This window comes from Bemisia tabaci, chromosome 3, assembly GCF_918797505.1.
Source record: "Bemisia tabaci chromosome 3, PGI_BMITA_v3".
NCBI lineage: Eukaryota > Metazoa > Arthropoda > Insecta > Hemiptera > Aleyrodidae > Bemisia > Bemisia tabaci.
In genome coordinates, this window is record NC_092795.1 from 2,531,299 (window position 1) to 2,549,746 (window position 18,448).

Consider the following 18,448-nt stretch of genomic DNA (forward strand, 5'->3'; position numbering starts at 1 on the left):
TAAACAAAGTGATAAGATTTGCCTAACATCCCAACAAAATGATGTGGCACGATAAGTACATAGTCCCAAAAAGTAGAGTCAGAGCCTGCAAGACCCTCTTTATAGCAGTTTTTACATTTGTGGCAGAGACTAGAGCTGAGACAAAGTTAACCTATCAACAATTTTGCTCAATTAAGACGAAAGTTTAAAGGAAAATATTGGGTGTTACATTTTTGGATTGGTAGACTAGTAAGTCCATCATCGATACTAATGACAAGCAAGATGTTGCAAAGCAAAGCAGCATAAGGAGGAAGATGCAGTCAGAGCACGTTGACCGAATGGATAAAAAGGATTAGCAAAAATTGGTATGAACAGACAAATTTTAGGAAAAACATCACCAGGACGATCGCCCAAAAGATGGGCACAAAGTTAACTCTAGATAATTGAATGTTTTTATGGCTGTTATTGTTTTTATTCTCTTATTAAATCTTTTATATTTAGACTTCATTTTACAATTTGGAACTGTAAATTCTAGCCCGGTTTAAAAACAACGTATGTGCCATCAGTTTCCCTATGTACATAAATCGTTTTTCCAGAAGAGCCAGAACTTATACTTCCAAATTGCAAAATGCAGTCCATTTATTGCTGCGTTATATGTGCTCTATTCTTGAGCGGTTGACTGATAAAACTGCGTCCTGGTCGTCGTCATTGGCTGAGGAAATAATATTATGAAGGACTGAGCATGCAACCTGCTCTCAAACATATCAAATGCTTTAACATCTTTTTTTTTCCTCCTGCATTTAAGTCACTCTAAGTTCCTTCCGTGGCTTCCAAAGACCTCTCAATTTTCTTGCAAGACAAAAGGTTGATGGTAAAATTAACTGAATTGAAAAATTACAATTTACACTTATGATTATCAATTTTAATCAAGTGTGAAGGTCTGACTTCTGTTGAAAGCATTAAGGTAAAAGTTTTCTCGATAAATTCCTCATTGTCAGCTATGATAGAGAATCAAGTGTCGAATTGTATCTTTCATACATTTCAAATCTCTCATGAAATTTGACAATCTTATTTCTTATGAAAAGTAACAATACTGTTCATACTTTTTGAAAGTGAAGAATGGAACTTCAGTAATTATTACTGCCTGAAATTGAATAAAATGTAATACACTTGCACTTTGATGTTATTCAGATCTGTTCCAAGGAGACATTGCAGAGGGAGAAGGAAATGACTCTGATTTTCAATTACATTTATCTGGAGAGAGTGCTGAAGAAAACCAGCGTCAGTGTGAGTACCTTCCTTCATTAAATTATTTTTTATTTAATTTTTTTTGGTTGCAACGAGGCCTGCTGATATCAATTTTTTGGGAAACTTTTAAAAAAATACCAACAGTCCACTTTGATACAAAAGAGATCTAAATAAAGCAGCTACGTGCAGTCTGAGTATGCAAGGAAAGCTTTACTTGCACCATAATTTTCCGGAGAAAGGAGACAATTATACCCATGTTTGTTTTATGTTTTCTAAATATTATTGACAAAAGATTGTTAGGGAGCAAATTGTATTAAAAATAGAAGCAAAGAAATAGAAATACATAACGGGACCACAAGAGAGACAACTAAGCTAAGAGGATGGAAGTGGCAAACCGCACTTTGTGGTCAGGGCACATCAAGCCAGTTCTTACACTTGAGAATAGATTGCTTTGGGCTGAAGGGAGAGCCGCTATTTAAACATATGATTAAGAAGAGAGACGTGTACAGTAATCAAAGAGGCTAAGGGATTCAATGCTCAATTGCAGCTTGCTTCCTGAGCATATTATTTTATAGTAATTTAGCCACCCTTAATCTTCATGAAGGAAAATTTAAATACACTTTTTCAAGTTGAATTATGATTTGAAGACTTATTATTTTTCCTAAAAACTATTTTTCCTACATCGATGAAATTCAATGTGAGTTTGCTGTATATTTACGCCCTCTGCTACTCCTCATAATGGAGAATATAAAATTGCAAAGAGTTTTGTGTTCCAACATATTTTCATTACTAAAATGTAGATTGTTAGAATCCAGCTGCTTATTATTTCCTGTCAGAGAGTAGCATTTAATGGTACACTTGATCTCACATTCAAATTTTTGAAAAAAAAGGGCACTTATTTTGAAAGCAAATTATTTTCATCTCATGCTGTAACTATTAAAAGAAAAGTCTTTAAATCAGCATCCATGTGATTTTTCTTTTCAGTGCTTAAATTATTTGTTCTGTAATAAAGCTTATTAATGGCGGTTAGTCTGTGAAACAAACGAAAATTACTATGTAATTGTTCTTTTTCTCACGAATGGGTAGGTGAGGTAAGAATGAGGGTGAATATTGTTTATGTTTCATTTCATCAAATTTATGTTTTGAAATTTTCCCGCAAAATTTTGGAAAATGAATTTGAACATTAAGTAGAAATCTCTGTATATTGGTTTGTAACTTTATCTTGTTACATTTAACTTCAGTGAAGAAAAAGTACAATACCTGCTTCGCAAAATTCCTCTGATTTTTTGGTTCAATTAAAAATATTCCGCAAAAATCTCTTTCAGAAGTATTAGGTAGCTAATTTTTTTTTATTATTATTATTATTTTTAAATCAGAGAGAAATGGTCTTTAGAGTCTTACTGTCTTACCATTGATTTCCTGTTTTCCAGACTATTTTGAGATGACTCTCATCAGTAGAATATTTTGTCAGTAATAAGTACTTAATGGTCTCTGTCTCTGTCTTTTATTTAGGTTTGCCCAAGGAAGGACCGCTTCAACAAGGCCATCCGCATATTTTAAGGCCATCTAACAGTGGTAAGTTACCTATTGCTTAGCTTCAAGGAAGTTGAATTTCAAATGGGTTACTTGTGCTAGTCTCAGAATTGTGTTTTGATGATTTAGGCTTATAAATTAGCAAAAAATAATCAGATTTGTGCAAATGCTGCAGTCTCTACGACAAATTTAAATGGAGGTATCGTTTATTAGAAAACATGGCGTAAATCTATGTTTTGCGAGGAGTAAGCAATGAAAATATGCGTATCACTGATTATTGGAATGACGGTGGAAGAAAACATGGATCCCTACCCTGCCCGGAGGGTGGATCATTACCATGGCGGAAGACATTCTTTGCCATGTTTCTTGAAAAAGGGATATCTCTGTTAAAATTGGATGTAGAAATTTAGCATTTGGACAGATTTCATCAACTTCTGCTAATCTGTATATTAATACCATCAGAAAACGCTTCTGTGATTAGAGCAACTGCCCCATCCATTAATTGAAGGCTTTTTTAAAAATGTGCACACTCATACTAGTGTAACACTGACATTTATTTATTTTTTGCAGTATGTACTAGTCTCGTCAACTACTCTTTCTCTTCCACCCTATCCGATAACTCAGAGAGCAATAAAGAAAACTTGGAGCATGATTTCTTCAACCTAAGGGAAACGAAAACCCGAAGCAAAAAACCACGCCCTGAAATCTGGCAAAAGAATATGCAGAAGTCCAAAAGAATGCTAGGTGACAGTTATGTTAGCAGGCAAAGGAAAAAAGGTTGCCCAGCTCGATTAATCAAACAACGTGAGAAAAAATTAGGGCCTAGGTGCATATCCAAGATGTGCAAGACGAGTCAAAAAAGGCACTGTGACCTATTTACAGAGACCACAAGGCCTGTCATATTTGAAGACTTCTGGGCCCTTCCTTGGGAGGCAAAACAAATTTTTGGGTCAATGTGAACAAACCCAAAGAGAGGCAACCCGGAGTCTCCAAAAGGAAAAACTCGTTATCATTATTTTTTAGATCTCAATGGAGAAATGGTAGAAGTTTGCAAATCATTTTTTTGCTCCACTCTTTCTTTAAAAGAATGGCAAGTCCATGCATGGGCAAAAAAAAAATTCTTGCTCCTTAATGATAACATGGATGAAAACTTAGAGAATCTAAATAGTGACGAGGAAGTAGTAGATGACATGAGTGAGGACGAAATCACAGAGCAAATCAGTGAAAGGAGACAGTTTCTTTTAAATTGGTTCGAACTCCTACCAAAATTACCATCTCATTATTGCCGACGAGAAAGAAACAAACTTTATTTAGAGGGAAATTGGCAAAGCAAGGTGCAGTTGTATGAGGTATACAAAAGTTATGCTACAGAAAAAAATAAGCCTTTTGTCAGTAGAACATATTTTTGCAACTTATTTGAGGAACTGGATTTATCTTTATACCTTCCGAAAAAAGACCAATGTGACACCTGTGTCGGCCATAAAGTAGGTAATGTAGAACAGGAAGCGGATGAACGACACATCCTAGAGAAAGACAGAGCGAGGATGGAGAAGGAAATTGGCAAAAATCTAGCGTTACAGAACAAAATTATATGTTTAGCAGTAGATATGGAGGCGGTAAAAGCCTCACCATCAACAAAGTCTAGTGCTATGTACTACTGTACTAAATTGCTTACTCACAACTACACAGTGTTTAATTTAAGTAACCGTAACTGCATGTGCTATTGGTTTAACGAGACGGAGGCAGACTTGAGTGCGAATACGTATGCCTCCTGCCTTAGCAACTGACCCATCTAACACTTCGAATTGTGATCAAGGAGGGAAGCACGGATTTAACAAAGCTAATCGGCAATCTAGCCGATATAGTAATTTTGACGGCCAGCTTGTAATATGCAAGAATTATCTTCTCGATGATTGTGGGTTTTGAACTTGAAGAATTAATGGCTAATTATTGGTAGTCTCACACATCAAGACTGCCTTGCTAAGGAAGAAAGTTGCATAAACCTTTAGGCGTTGCCAAATTTCCTTTCATAAAACGCGAATTTTCTGGTAAACTTATGACTATTTTTCTCCCAATTTTTTTCAGACAATATTCGTTCCTAATTTCATCACCTACAGATTCTGAAAATTTAAAGGAAAACTATTCGTAACTTTCCTAAAAAATAATCATTTTATTGAAGTAAATTTGGCAACTCTGGAATGTTCAAACGGCGTTCTTCCTTAGCTTGGCAGAAGAGGACAATGATTCACAAGGGGAACTTACGGACCTGCCGCCTCCGATTGGGCTGAATTTTTTTTTTGCAGACTCAATGGACAAATTCTAGAGGTCAAGTTGAGCCGTTTTCCCGAATGCGCAATAGGAAGGGCGTAAAAAATTCCCAAAAGTTGCGTTTTCGGCGTGTGATTTGGTCATGCGGCGCGTGGCAACACTGAAGCAGCCTCTTGTACCGCTGTATCGCACCCCACGTTTCAGCGGAGTCCGGAGCCCTACTGCACAGGTGCTGGATCCATGATTATGAAGTCCGGGTTTGATTCCTGAGTGAACTGATTACTTTTTATTTTTTGTATGATCACGTAACATTTTATTTTTAATTCTTCGTCCGTATTTATAAATCAAGCAGTCCCGATCACTATCCCATCCCTCAATTTACATACATCCCCCCTTCCCCCCCCCCCTATTTACTCACATTGACCATCAATAACCGTATGAAACTTCATGGACCTAAATTAATGAATTAAAAAGCAAAAGAAAACCTCATTTGTTACTACATTATCTCCCAATGTTTTCCTGGAAAAATATGTAATGTGTAAATAAATCGAAGAGCAACCCTAAACCCGTGTGCATGCGAGGGCCGCCAAGAAACACATTACTTTGGTGAAGTTTCATACGGTTATTGGTGGTCAATGTGAGTAAATAGGGGGGGGGGGATGTACGTAAATTGAGGGATGGGATAGTGATCGGGACTGCTTGATTTATAAATACGGATGAAGAATTAAAAATAAAATGTTACAGGATTATGCAGAAAATAAAAAGTAATCAGTTTACCTGGGAATCAAACCCGGGACTTCACAATCATGGATCCAGCACCTGTGCAGTAGGGCTCCGGCCTCCACTGAAACGGGCTGTGCGATACAGCGGTACAAGAGGCTGCTTCAGTGTTGCCACGACCAAATCACACGCAAATGCAAAAAAACGAAAACGCAACTTTTGGGAATTTTTTACGCCCTTCCTATTGCGCATTCGGGAAAACGGCTCAAATTGACCTCCGGAATTGGTCCGTAAGTTCCCCTTGTCAGTAAAGGCAGGCAGGGGCACAGAGCAGCTGAGTTCCTCAGGTTTTTTCCTAAATTCTTGAAATTGACCTCATGTTTTCTTGAGGTTCTTCTCCTCCAGTAAATATTTTTTAGCCTCTTTCTCCTCTATTTTAGTTTGTTTTCATAGATCTTTATTCAAAATGAGTATGCAGCTCAAATGAGGTTTTTAGGTTCTTGCATTTATTCCTACGTTGCAAGAAATTTTTCAGAGCTCTTAAAATGCTATCTACTTCCCTGCCTCAAGAGTAGTGAAGCAATTCTATTAATCAATTGATTATTTTGTGAAGACACTCACTAATTTCTTTTAATTTTCCTCTAGAGGTATAGATCCATCAAAGTCAGTATTGGTGTCAATACTCAATTCAAAGCTTATCAACAACGTAAGTCCGCAATCACGTATCTCGTTTGCGGTATCTGAAAATCTCCGCATCTATTTTTAAATTTTTTTAAAGGAGAACAAATTGACATCATTCCTTGAAGTTTTTGTAGAATTTTCTTTGCACAGAGAAAAAAAATCACGGCAGTTTTAAGGAATTGCCATTGAGTAGTTTTCCGTTTAAAAAATAAAGTATGACAGTAAGTCTACGATGTCGCAAACCAAGTTATGAGATTGCCGACTTTCACCGTCGTTATGTCTTTACAAATAAAACTAAATGAAACAAAGCAGAACCTCAACATTGACTTGCAAATTCAGTGTCAAAAGGGCTCTTATCTAGAAAACCAAGTACCTCAGCATCTGCTAAATTCTGCTTTTTGATATAATGTTCCTTACGACCTCTTGAGCACAATAAGCTCTCACACTCAAACCTTCTATGTACCAGGCTCGAGAAAAGCAGGGCCAAACAGTGAATTTTTCTGCATTTATTCATGCAATTTTAAGTAGATAAGATGATATACCCGACTGGTCTTCAAGGAGAGCTTTTGTTTCCTTGCTGGCCAGGAAGATAAGACAAAAATAGTCAAATTTTCCAAATAAGAACAGAGTGAGGCGCATCAACTTTACACACAGACCAGGAATCCCACAGCTCCATTGTAAAACACTTGTATAAAGGCTAAAAAATTATTTTCTCAGACCCGCTTATCTCGACCTTGGCACAATGAAATTTTAAGTTTAAAAATTCATTGTGCTTAGAAAGTCGCAAAGAATATAATATTGAATAGTAATGAAATATAGGCGGTTCAGAATATCTTTGGTTCCCCATGCAGGGTCGCTTCAGGTATTCTAATTTTTTGCTTTTGAAGCAACTTCTGTTGAATGAATTCTAACTATTTCTCTTCTCTTCTTATTTTTAGGTAAAATATCAGGAGATTATCTGGAAGAAGTTGGCTCCTGATAGTGGAGAGGAACAAATTCTGCTGTTATTTGGTGCCAATCAATTCTAGTGCCCTTTTAATTCTTTCTTGAGAATGATTTTCCTCAAAAGGGACTCTAGCTGATATCTTGACAACTAGTTATGTATTGAAAAAAGTATGATGGTGGCACTTTCTCAACTCATTTATTGAACATAAATTTTCCAAATTTGTTGTCTTAAAGTAAAGTCTTCCATAAAGCATGAGCTGAAATTCGCTTTAGCTGTAATAAAACAGTAGCATGAGGGTGTAATTAAAGCCTCTGAAAACATTGTTGATGTCTCCCCAATGAATGCTTAATTTAAGTACATGCATAAACAATTTTGTTAGTTTATGAATTGGTTGGAACTCAAACAATTTACCATTCCCCATTTCGAGTGTATTTTGTCTAAATTCTATTTTAGTCTTTTCCATAAGAAAGTTCTCTAAAGTAGGTTAATTTGAAAATCTGTAGTAGCATCTTTCAACTGATAGAGACTTCTTCAAGAGTTGCTGTTTTAATAGTTGTAATATTTTCATTCTTATTAGCCTCAACTCAACTTTACAATTGACAGGGTGTGTTGGGAACAACTACAAAAATCTATTACAGCATTCATCTTTTTGCACCATGCCAATCAGCTGTGCTTAAATTTTTTATCGCTGTAAACTGCATCTTATTTGAAATTGGTCACCTCTAAGCCAGTCAAATAGGCCAGACCAAATACTAAACGCAGGAAAGTTCAGAGATGTTGTTTTTTTTTTTGCTGTTTTGTCCAGCCCCTGGTTCCCTTAAAAACCAGTAGCTTTTCTCCACAAGCCTTAGCAGTTAATCTCAAACAAAAGATCAAAGAAAAAATTTCAATAGTTTGGAACCTAAAGTCGTAAGATGCTAAACCTATTTACCATAATGCTTATGAGCGGCTGATTTCACTTGATTTAAAATGACTATGTTATGAACGAGATTAATTATATTTTTTCAACAACTCTTGTGCTGTAGTATTAGTATGTAATTCTTATGTTCATTGAAAAAAAATCTCTCCATGCTCCAAGCCACGATGACAACACATAATTATTTTCCCCAAGTTCATTCCATAGCAATGTCACCTATCACTGTCCTTGTTGGATCATTCTATGAGATGTTGATGATGTATTTTTGATTTGTTAAATTTTATTATTGAGGTATCATATAATATCGTTAATGTTAAATTATATGTCAAAAAATTATGCAATTTTATTTAATTTGTGTTTCCCAAATTCGATTTTTTTTTTGGATGGGAGGAGGTGAGTAAAAATTGAAGAGCATTTTGTAGAAGGGTGGCTCTACAAGGTACTATTTATTGAGGAAAATGCAATTGAAATTGTGTTGATTTTGATCACACTTAACCCTGTTGGGTAACTTTAAACCCGTTAGCTTCAATCAACCTATATTGAACTGAAAATTGACAATAGTTTTAATTGTTAACTTTTTGAGCTTTTCAAAACTTGAAGCATTGGCGGATCAAGAGGGGGCGGTCACAGTGGTATGCTGCCATGCTAAGTTGAAAATCAGTAAATCCATAATTTGCCGCAAGTCCACTAATGGACCGGTTTAGAAGGTACAAATTAACACATTCTGATACATGTCATAACAAGAATTTTACCTAGAACACGATTCACGCAACAGAAATTGATGAAACTAACTCTAATTGATCTGTTTAACATTTTTTGATGCGTGAATTCAAACCTTGCGCTCATGGAAAATTAAAGTCTAGTTGAGACAAATTGCGCCGTAAGGGTTACTGTAACAGTCTCTGTACTGTAAATTCCAAGAAAATCCAAGGGGGAAATCCCGAGCAATGATATATGCCGCATCCATCATCCATACGAGTCCATACGTGGTTATCACAATTTCATTCATTCATCCCATTTCACACATTGGCTATTAAGTATGGACTCCCAGCACCATCTTTGGAAAATTCCGAGAAAATCCAAGGGAGATATCTCAAGCAATAATTCCGCATCCATCATCTATGCGAGTCGAGTCGCGTAAATTCGGACCAGGCTCCGTCGTTTCATCAATTTTATTTGTTCATTCGATTTGACAGATCATATATTGAATATAGACTCCCAGGACTATCCTCGGAAAATGTCAAGAAAATCCAAGGAGGAAATGTCATGCAATAATGCTGAATTGCTGCATCATCCATAATTCGCGTGTCGCGTAAATTCGAAGCAGGCACTGGCGTTTTATTAATTTCATTCGTTCATCCAACTTGATGGATTTTATGTTGAGTATGGACACCCAGAACCATCCCCTAAAAAATTTCGAGAATATCCAAGGGGGAGATTTCATCATTGTTGCTCGAGATTTCCCCCTTGGATTATCTCCAAATTTTTCTTGACATTTCCACGAGATTCCGTTGAACAAATGAAACTGTCGAAAAGTAAGGGCCTGTTCCGAATTTACGCGACTCGCGACCGATGGATGATCAGGAACTTCGGCAACATTGCTGGAAATTACCCCGTTAAATTCTCTTTAAATTTTCCTAGGATGGTCCTTATGGAAGTGTTTACAAATTCTACAATGTGCAGATCGGATGAACAAGTGAAATTTTGGAAACGTTAGAGCCTGTTCCGAATATCCGCGACTCAACTCGTATGGATGATGGGGCATATATTTCATCAAAATTATTCGAGACTTCCCCCTTGGATATTCTCTAAATTTTTCGAAGATGATCCTGGGAGTGTAAACTCAATATACAATAAGTCAAATCGGATGAACAAATGAAATTGTGGAATCGTCCGAGCCTGTTCAGAATTTACGCGACGCGACTCGCATGGACGATCGGCAATTCCGGGCAAATTGCGCGAGAATATCACCTTGGATTTTCTCTAAATCTTCCAAGGATGGCCCTGGGAGTGTATACTCAGTACAAGATTAATCAAATCGGATGAACAAATGAAATTCTGGAAAAGTTATAGGGCCTGATATGAATTTACGCGACTCGCGAATATTGGATACTCAGAAATTTCGGCAACATTGCGGGAGACTTTTCCCTTGGATTTTCTCTAAATTTTCCGAGGATGGTCCTTGGAGGGTATACCAATATAAGATGAATCAAATTGCGGATGAACAAATGAAACCGTGGAAAGGTTAGAGCCTGTTCCGAACTTCCGCGACCCGACTCGTATGGATTATCGGGCATATCATCAACATTGCTCGAGACTTTGACCTTTGATTTTCTCTACATTTTCCTAGGATGGTCCTAGGAGTGTATATGTATACTTAATGTATCAAATCGGATGAACAAATGAAATTGTGGAATCGTCCGTGCCTGTTCCGAATTTACGCGACTTGACTCGTACAGATTATCGGGCATATCATCAATATGGCTCGAGATTTCTCCCTTGGATTTTCTCTAAATTTTCCGACGATGGTCTTGGGAGTGTATGCTCAATATACATGTCAAATCGGATGAACAAATGAAAATGTGGAATCGTCCGCACCTGTTCCGAATTTACGCGACTCGCGAATAATGAATCATCGGCAACATTGCTTGAGATTTTTCCCGTGGATTGTCTCTAAATTTTCCGACGATGGTCTTGGGAGTGTATGCTCAATATACATGTCAAATCGGATGAACAAATGAAATTGTGGAATCTTCTGTTTCTGTTCCGAATTTACGCGACTCGCGAATGATGGATGATCGAAAACTTCGGCAACATTGCTCGAGACCTCCACCGTGGATTTTCTTTCAATTTTCTGAAGATGGTTCTGGGAGCGTATACTCAATATACAATGTGTCCAATCGGATGAACAAATGAAATTTTGAAAACCTCAGAGTCTGCCCTGAATTTACGCGACTCGCTAATTATGGATGATGGAGTAATTCAGCAACATTGCATGAAATTTCCCCTTTGGATTTTCTCGAAATTTTCAGAGGATGGTCTTAGATGTCCATTCTCCATAAATATAATCCGTCAAATCGGATTATCAAATGAAATTGATGAAACGACAGAGCCTGCTCCGAATTTACGCGACTATGTCTCGTATTGACGATGGATGCGGCAACATTGTTTGAGGTTTCCCCCATGGATTTTATCGAAATTTTCCAAGGATGATTCTGGGTGTGCATACTCAATATCTTATGTATCAAATGGGATGCACAAATGAAACTTTGAGAACCTCAGAGCCTGCCCTGAATTTACGCGATTCGCGAATTATGGATGATGCAGCAATGCGACAACATTCCTAGAGTTTTACCCCCTTGGATACTCTCGGAGTTTTCCAAGGATGATTCTGGGTGTGCATACTCAATATCTTATGCGTCAAAGGGGATGCACGAGTGAAAATTTGAGAACCTCAGAGCCTGCCCTGAATTTACGCGATTCGCGAATTATGGATGATGCAGCAATTCAACAAATTGCATGAAATTTCCCCTTTGGATTTTCTCGAAATTTTCGGAGGATGGTTTTCGATATCCATTCTCAATAAATATAATCCGTCAAATCGGATGATTTTATTTTTTTTTTCATAAAAATAGAGGACTCCAAAATGGATTAATTAATTTAATTAATTAACGGTAAACATTGATCCCGGAACAAATTCCGCTGGTTTATGAAGTTTCCGGATCTTTTCCGGATCTCTCAGAATACTACCTGTTCCGAAAACATCGGACATCAACTTTGTAGGTAACTCTGTGTCTGTAGCTCACTTCAGACTTCAGTCAAGTGTGATAAGATAACTAAAAAAGGAGACTTTTCGGCCGCGAAATCATCGTTATTGGCGTGTGTGCCATCATTTCAATTTAATGCTTTTCCAGAGTCCCGGGAAAGTCGCTGAGGACATTCTTAGGAATCTCAGTAAGTCGTTAATTATCAAATAATTCATGGTGCCGACCGTTTTCTTGGTCTAGATTGTTCCTTGACATCAAAATCTCTCTCACTCTCAGATACATGACCTCGCATTAAGCTTAAGCATTTTAACCAAGACCAATCCACGATTCACGTATCTCGTCTCTGGTTGTAACGTTGCAGACTTTCTGTCATACTTAATTTTTAAAATTAAATTACAATCAATCTGACGAACTTCCCTAATTATTTACTTCGTGCGTGTGAAATCGTTTCAATGTGATCTGGAGATTATAAAATCCAAACCAGATCAAAGTCCGTCCTTTTTTACGAACAGTATGTACTTACGTACTTAAACTGCAAGTTTACCGAAGACTCAGTGAGAATTTCAAGCAACAGCCTTGGTTTACCCTCCTTTGATAAACTATACTGATAGTGGAGACTTTGGAACACTATCAATGAGATGGGTGTTTCCATAGAGGAAATAAAAGAGGTGTTTGCATTTCAGGCATCTCGGAATTTTTTTGATGACGTAGGTCGGTACCGCGACTTTTATCATCGATTTTCTCGGAAATGGTGTAGTTTATGGAAAAAATGCATTCTACGTAAAGGGTTTGAAATTTTTGGAGTCAAACAGGGAAAAGTCTTGAGCGACACCATGCGAGCGCTAATAACTTGCTTCTGCCAAGGAAGAACAAGATGTATGCATGCTACATCTTCAACCTCACGAATCTCATCGAAGACCAATCCACACAGGTCAGTCATTGCGCATCTTTTTGAAATCCACTTCCCCGCCCGGCCTTAACTCGGCGGCTTTCAATGCTATATCACAATGGGTGCTCCCATAAGAAATACATTGCAGGCACTCAATACTACGTCACTGCGCAGTAGTTCCAAAATTCGTCCTCGGGAATGACTGACCTGCGGGGCGATTATTGAAATGTTATCGACTCTATGTCGCCGCTTTGTCGTGTTGCGCCATTGACTAAGAGCCTCTTAGTCGATGGCGCGACACGACAAAGCGGCGACGTACAGTCGATATCATTTCAATAATCGCCCCGCTGTGTGGATTGGTCTTGATCTCATCAGAGTGAGCTATCCACCCTGATGTCTCAGTTACCCAGAAATGGACAATATTAATCACTAAGGCTTATTGTTTGCCATTCATTGATAGGTAGCATACCAAAGGGAAGTTCCATCTTAGAAGGATTGGATAGCAGTTCGATGGTGCAATTGCCATAATGTGGTCTCCTCTTCAATGTTCCAAAATCTCCCCTCCCTGTTGACTTTATTCAATGAGGAAACCAACATTGTTTATTAAAATCTTCACAGAAATATTCTTCATAACAAAAAAAAAAAAGAAGAAAATATACCTATTAGGAAAATTTTCAAAAAATTAGCATTCCTCTGTTTAAAAAACCAGGTATGGCAAAAAGTCTGCTGTATCATCTTATGAGATACAAATTTCTGCAGTTTCACCACAGTGTAGCTGTCAGGGTTGAACATTTAAGCTGCATTTCGGTGTCGATACCTACATAAAAAGCATGCATCATATTTGTGAAAGTTTCTAAATATCTACTCCTATTATCTTTTTTTGAGAAGAAATGAGCCAGATTTTTCTTGAAATTTTTGTGTAATAATCTTAAAGTAGGAAAGATTAATCATGGAAAACTCCTTTAAATTACTTTAATTGACAAGAAATCCTTGTAATAGCAAATTGAAGACCTTAAATCATTAACGGGCTAAGTGCCAAAAAGTCAAGTTTCAGTTAGGTATTCAACATTTATTTCCCATATAGGTTGCCCAGCACATACCACGAAGCGCTACCTATCGAGGCACTTTGCACACCACTATCATGGTTGTAGCTCTCAGCCCGCTTCACAGGTTGCTGTCCTTGGTACATAGAACGATATTCGATCTAGCTCGATTTTCATTTTTTTGGCACTTTAGCCCGTTATTGATTTAAGGTCTTCAATTGAGGTGCATATTTTTCAAGTCAAGTCGTTGATTTTGTTTACAGCACACAATTTTTTAAGAAATCTGTCCAGCGTTACTTACCTTGAAGCAAATAAAAGTGCTCAGCTGATGGCATGAATTCCATGAAAATTTACACCCAAATGATCTATACTTCTGCAGAACAATAGCAGGATCCTTAGAACCAAAAATCCTTCTGTTTATTTTGCGTGTCGGTGAGGCCATGGGAAGGAGTAATTTTTTTTTCTTTCACTTTCTAATAAGGGCAAAAGCTGTGTCCATGTAGCCTCTGTTACCTCAGAAGCCAAAATGGATGAAAGCGGCTGCTCCGGGCATCCATCTCTCAGGAGGCTGCATGATTTCTAATTACTTAGATGCATATTTTATTTGTTTTGCAGACACTATTGCCCTTCATATTATCACTATCTGGTAGGAATGAAGCCCTCCTAGCTCAGCAAGCAATCATTTCATCTCAAATCCACGATTTGTTGGTAACAAGTGACCATTAGAAGAGGATATATGGATGTGGAGAATTTTTTGAGTACTGTACCCAAAATTTCCACAGAGCCATGCATCAAATCAAGACTGAAATATGGCGACTATTATGCTTGTCCCGAATGTGGGAAACAGTTTACTAGATATCATGGTTTGAAAGTCCATCATAATTTGCACACAAAATTGCAGAAATTTATTTGTGAGCATTGCAACAAAGAGTTCTCTGACCGTTCAAATTTGCATCGGCACAAAGCAAAGCATTTTGGCGCAGAAAAAAAATACCAGTGCGATGATTGCGGAAAACCGTTTTACACCAGGAAGGAAATGAGGAGGCACGTGTTAACTCACAATAGGGATATGCGCCGTTACATGTGTACAAAATGTGAGTTTAGGGCATCTAACAACCATGATTTAAACTATCATAAGCGTATTCATTTTAAACCTTCTTTTCATTGTTCTGAAGGAGCTTGTTCAAAATCCTATTATTGTAAAAGTGACCTTTTAAGACATGAACAAACCCACTTTGGACTGCAAGAGTTCACCTGCGATGTTTGCTCGGATAGTTTTAGTAGACGAGCAAACTTACATAGACACCAGGAATGTCATTCTTCTGATAATTTCAAGTGTGAACATTGTGATGCTCCTTACAAGCATAAACATACTCTTGGTAAACACCTCGAAAAACATCACAAGCATCGCAAGCAATTGAAAGAAGATTTTGATACTCTGTTTCTTTAAATTGTTCGTTACCTATTTTTGCTTATATCAACGGTTGTAATCTGCCATTACCATTGTGATCTCACTTAAATCTTTTTGACCCTCAGAATCAGAGACTCTCTAAAATATAAGTAATTATCAGCTCAAATCAAATAATTTGTTATACCATGTATTTTGGATTTTTATCAATGGTTAAATGAATTGCAGGGCTTTGGACAAAGATTCAGGCAAGATAACAGTATTTATCATTTGGTTTCCCTATTACTCAGGTAACTAGTCTGTAAAACAGGCCTGCAAAGAAAATCGCAGCAAAAACAGTCTGTTCTCCAAATAGAATTCAGTATTTCTTTTATTAGAGTAGCATGAGAAATACTGACATGCTAAGGAAGAACGCTGTATGAGCCTGCAGACGTCATCAAATTTCCTTTGATAAATCAAACATTTTTGGACAAATTTGCAAATATTTTTCTTCCGATTTTTCAGAGAATTTTGTCCCATTAACTTGATTCAAAGTAATAAACCGAAATTAACAAAAACTAAACGAAAAGAAAGAAACAGTAAATTGAGGTAACAACCTGTGAGCAGAATAATGATATAAAGAAAGCTGAAACTGAAAAACTCGAACTCAAAAAAATAAAAAAAAAATTACGGACGCGTTTCGGGGCGCCCCGGCCCCTTCTTTGAGGCTAAATTCCGTCTGGTTGTTGTTCGTTGTCATTCCACTCATCTCCTTCTTTCTTATCAAGGCTGCCATCTACCACTCTGAGCAGACAGTTTTGCAGACATTCCAAATCCAAATTTACCAACTTCTCTCTATTCTTGTACATTTACATAGCCTCCAAGATGTTTAGTTGCCTTCTATCATCGCATCAAATTAGCAGTTTTTCTTTATCTTTAAACTGATGTCCTGTTTCAAAATTGTGCATAGCTACTGCTGATTTATCAATTTCCCTGTTTCTGATACTCCTTTGGTGTTCACCAATCCTTATTTTCATTTTTCTCCTCGTTTGACCTATGCACTGCTTTTCACAGTCTTTACATTTTAAACTATAAATATATAATATAATATAATATAATATAATATATATATATAATATAACATAATAATATAATATATAATATAATATATAAAATGCACTCCTCCAACTCCACAAGCTCTATCTTCTTCAACTTTTTTCCTTGAGGCTACTATGAAAAGCTGACTTCAAAGTATGTTTGTTGACCGGAGCTGCCTTCAGGTGGTATTTTCTGAACACTTTTTTAAATTTTGAAAAATGATCTAGATGATACAAGATCTTCACGAAGGAAACTTCTTCTTCATCCATACTTTCCAGGGTAGTCACCTCCTTGATTTTTCTTTTGTATTCATTTTTGCATATTAAACCTTGTAGAGTTTTCTTTTGAAAACCATTTTTTACCACAATTTCTAAGATTTTTTGTTCTCCTTTTTGACAATCTTCAAGTGACAAATGGAACATTGAGCATACGATGGATTAAGCTGTTTAATTTATTTTTGTGAGTTTGAGTTTCTCAGTTTCGACTTTCCTTATTTCTTTCCTGATGCTAAGTGTTCAAAAATTTCAAGGAAAATCATTCACAACTTTCTTCAAAAATAAACATATTCTGAGAGGAAATTTTGGAAACATTTGGATGCTTATATGGCGCTTTTCCTTAGCTCTTTAGAATAAGCTCACCAGAAATCAACGAGAGGTGCAGTTTTTATGGTTGTTGAGATCAAAAAACCACATCGCATGTCCTGCATTAAAATTTCTGAGGCAGGCCCAGTCCGCAGTCATAACATGCATACTTGAATTTAAATTTTGTTCGTAGCCTAGCCTTAACTTGAGATGATCTTTGTACTACCTAGCTCTAAGGTGAATAAGACTTTTGAAGAATGTGTACAAAGACTGAAATGTACATAGCCTTCTGTCTTTCAATTTCAAATGTGATAATAAAGATATTTTTCTTGAAACGCTTTCTTTTCTTTTTGTAATGTAAGTCTATCATATGCGGCAATGAGATAACATTTGACACTTAACGTCCTGTGTTGGACGAACGAGCCCACACTTGAAGATTTTCCATCAAGGGGCTGATGACACTGGCACCGTTTAACTAACAGCAATAAATGAAAATTGAGGCCCTGGATGCGAAAAGGGCACTTCTCAGTTGCAGTGTTTCAGAGTCTCCTCTAACATTTCCATTCATTGTAAGGAAAAAAATGCATCCATTTCACTAAAACTTTCACTGAATATTACTTATGATTCTACAATTGTCAATGGAAAGAATTCTGACAAAATCACCCATTAAATTCTTCTCCAAGAGATTAATTAGGAACAGAGATTCGGAAACACTGCAATCGAGAAATGCCCTTTTCGTATCCAGTGCCTCAATTGAGGGGAAAAATTTGTGACCAATGGAGGGGAAAAATTTTGTGACCATGATTTTAGAGAAATTCAATTTTTCATCTAGGTTTACCCATTTCATTCACGTTATTACAGTGTCATGAAAACTAAATTGTTTTTAAGTGGCCGCAAAAAAGTAGAATTTGAATATCCTAACTTTTCTGGATTTTCCTTAACCAATTTTGAAAAAATTCCCTTCTCAGATGTGAAAGAATGATAAACAAAATTCTTAGATATTCTATTCTGCCAAGGAGGCAAGATATAGCTATGAAACTTGATAAGTAAGAATCCTTTTCTTCTGGAAATGAAGTTTTTCACTGATTGGGGCCACTCTGCATGTTGACATCCACATCAATGACTAAAGTGGAAATACGCATATTTCAGTAGCATTTAGCCCCTGAGGTACATGCTTTACTTATCTTCTTACTAATCACTTTGCGTGAGTATAGGGCCAAATCGTTTCCATTCAAGATTCATAAAACCTCCATTTCAGGATAGTATCGCTGACTCAAAATCACCAATTTGTAAGAAACAAACTTTTCTACTTCAGCAATCAATACGTTAAATCCTACCACTCAGACTGATATGTATGAAGAGTTTAGAAGGAAATCAATATACCTCGCAGAG

At 36.9% G+C, this 18,448-nt stretch overlaps 1 pseudogene; it reads left to right on the forward strand.

The window, feature by feature from the left end:
* The window catches only part of LOC109042760 (V-type proton ATPase subunit H-like), a 34,949-nt pseudogene extending 17,558 nt beyond the window's left edge, over positions 1–17,391 (forward strand).
* Positions 17,392–18,448: the final 1,057 nt, after the last annotated feature.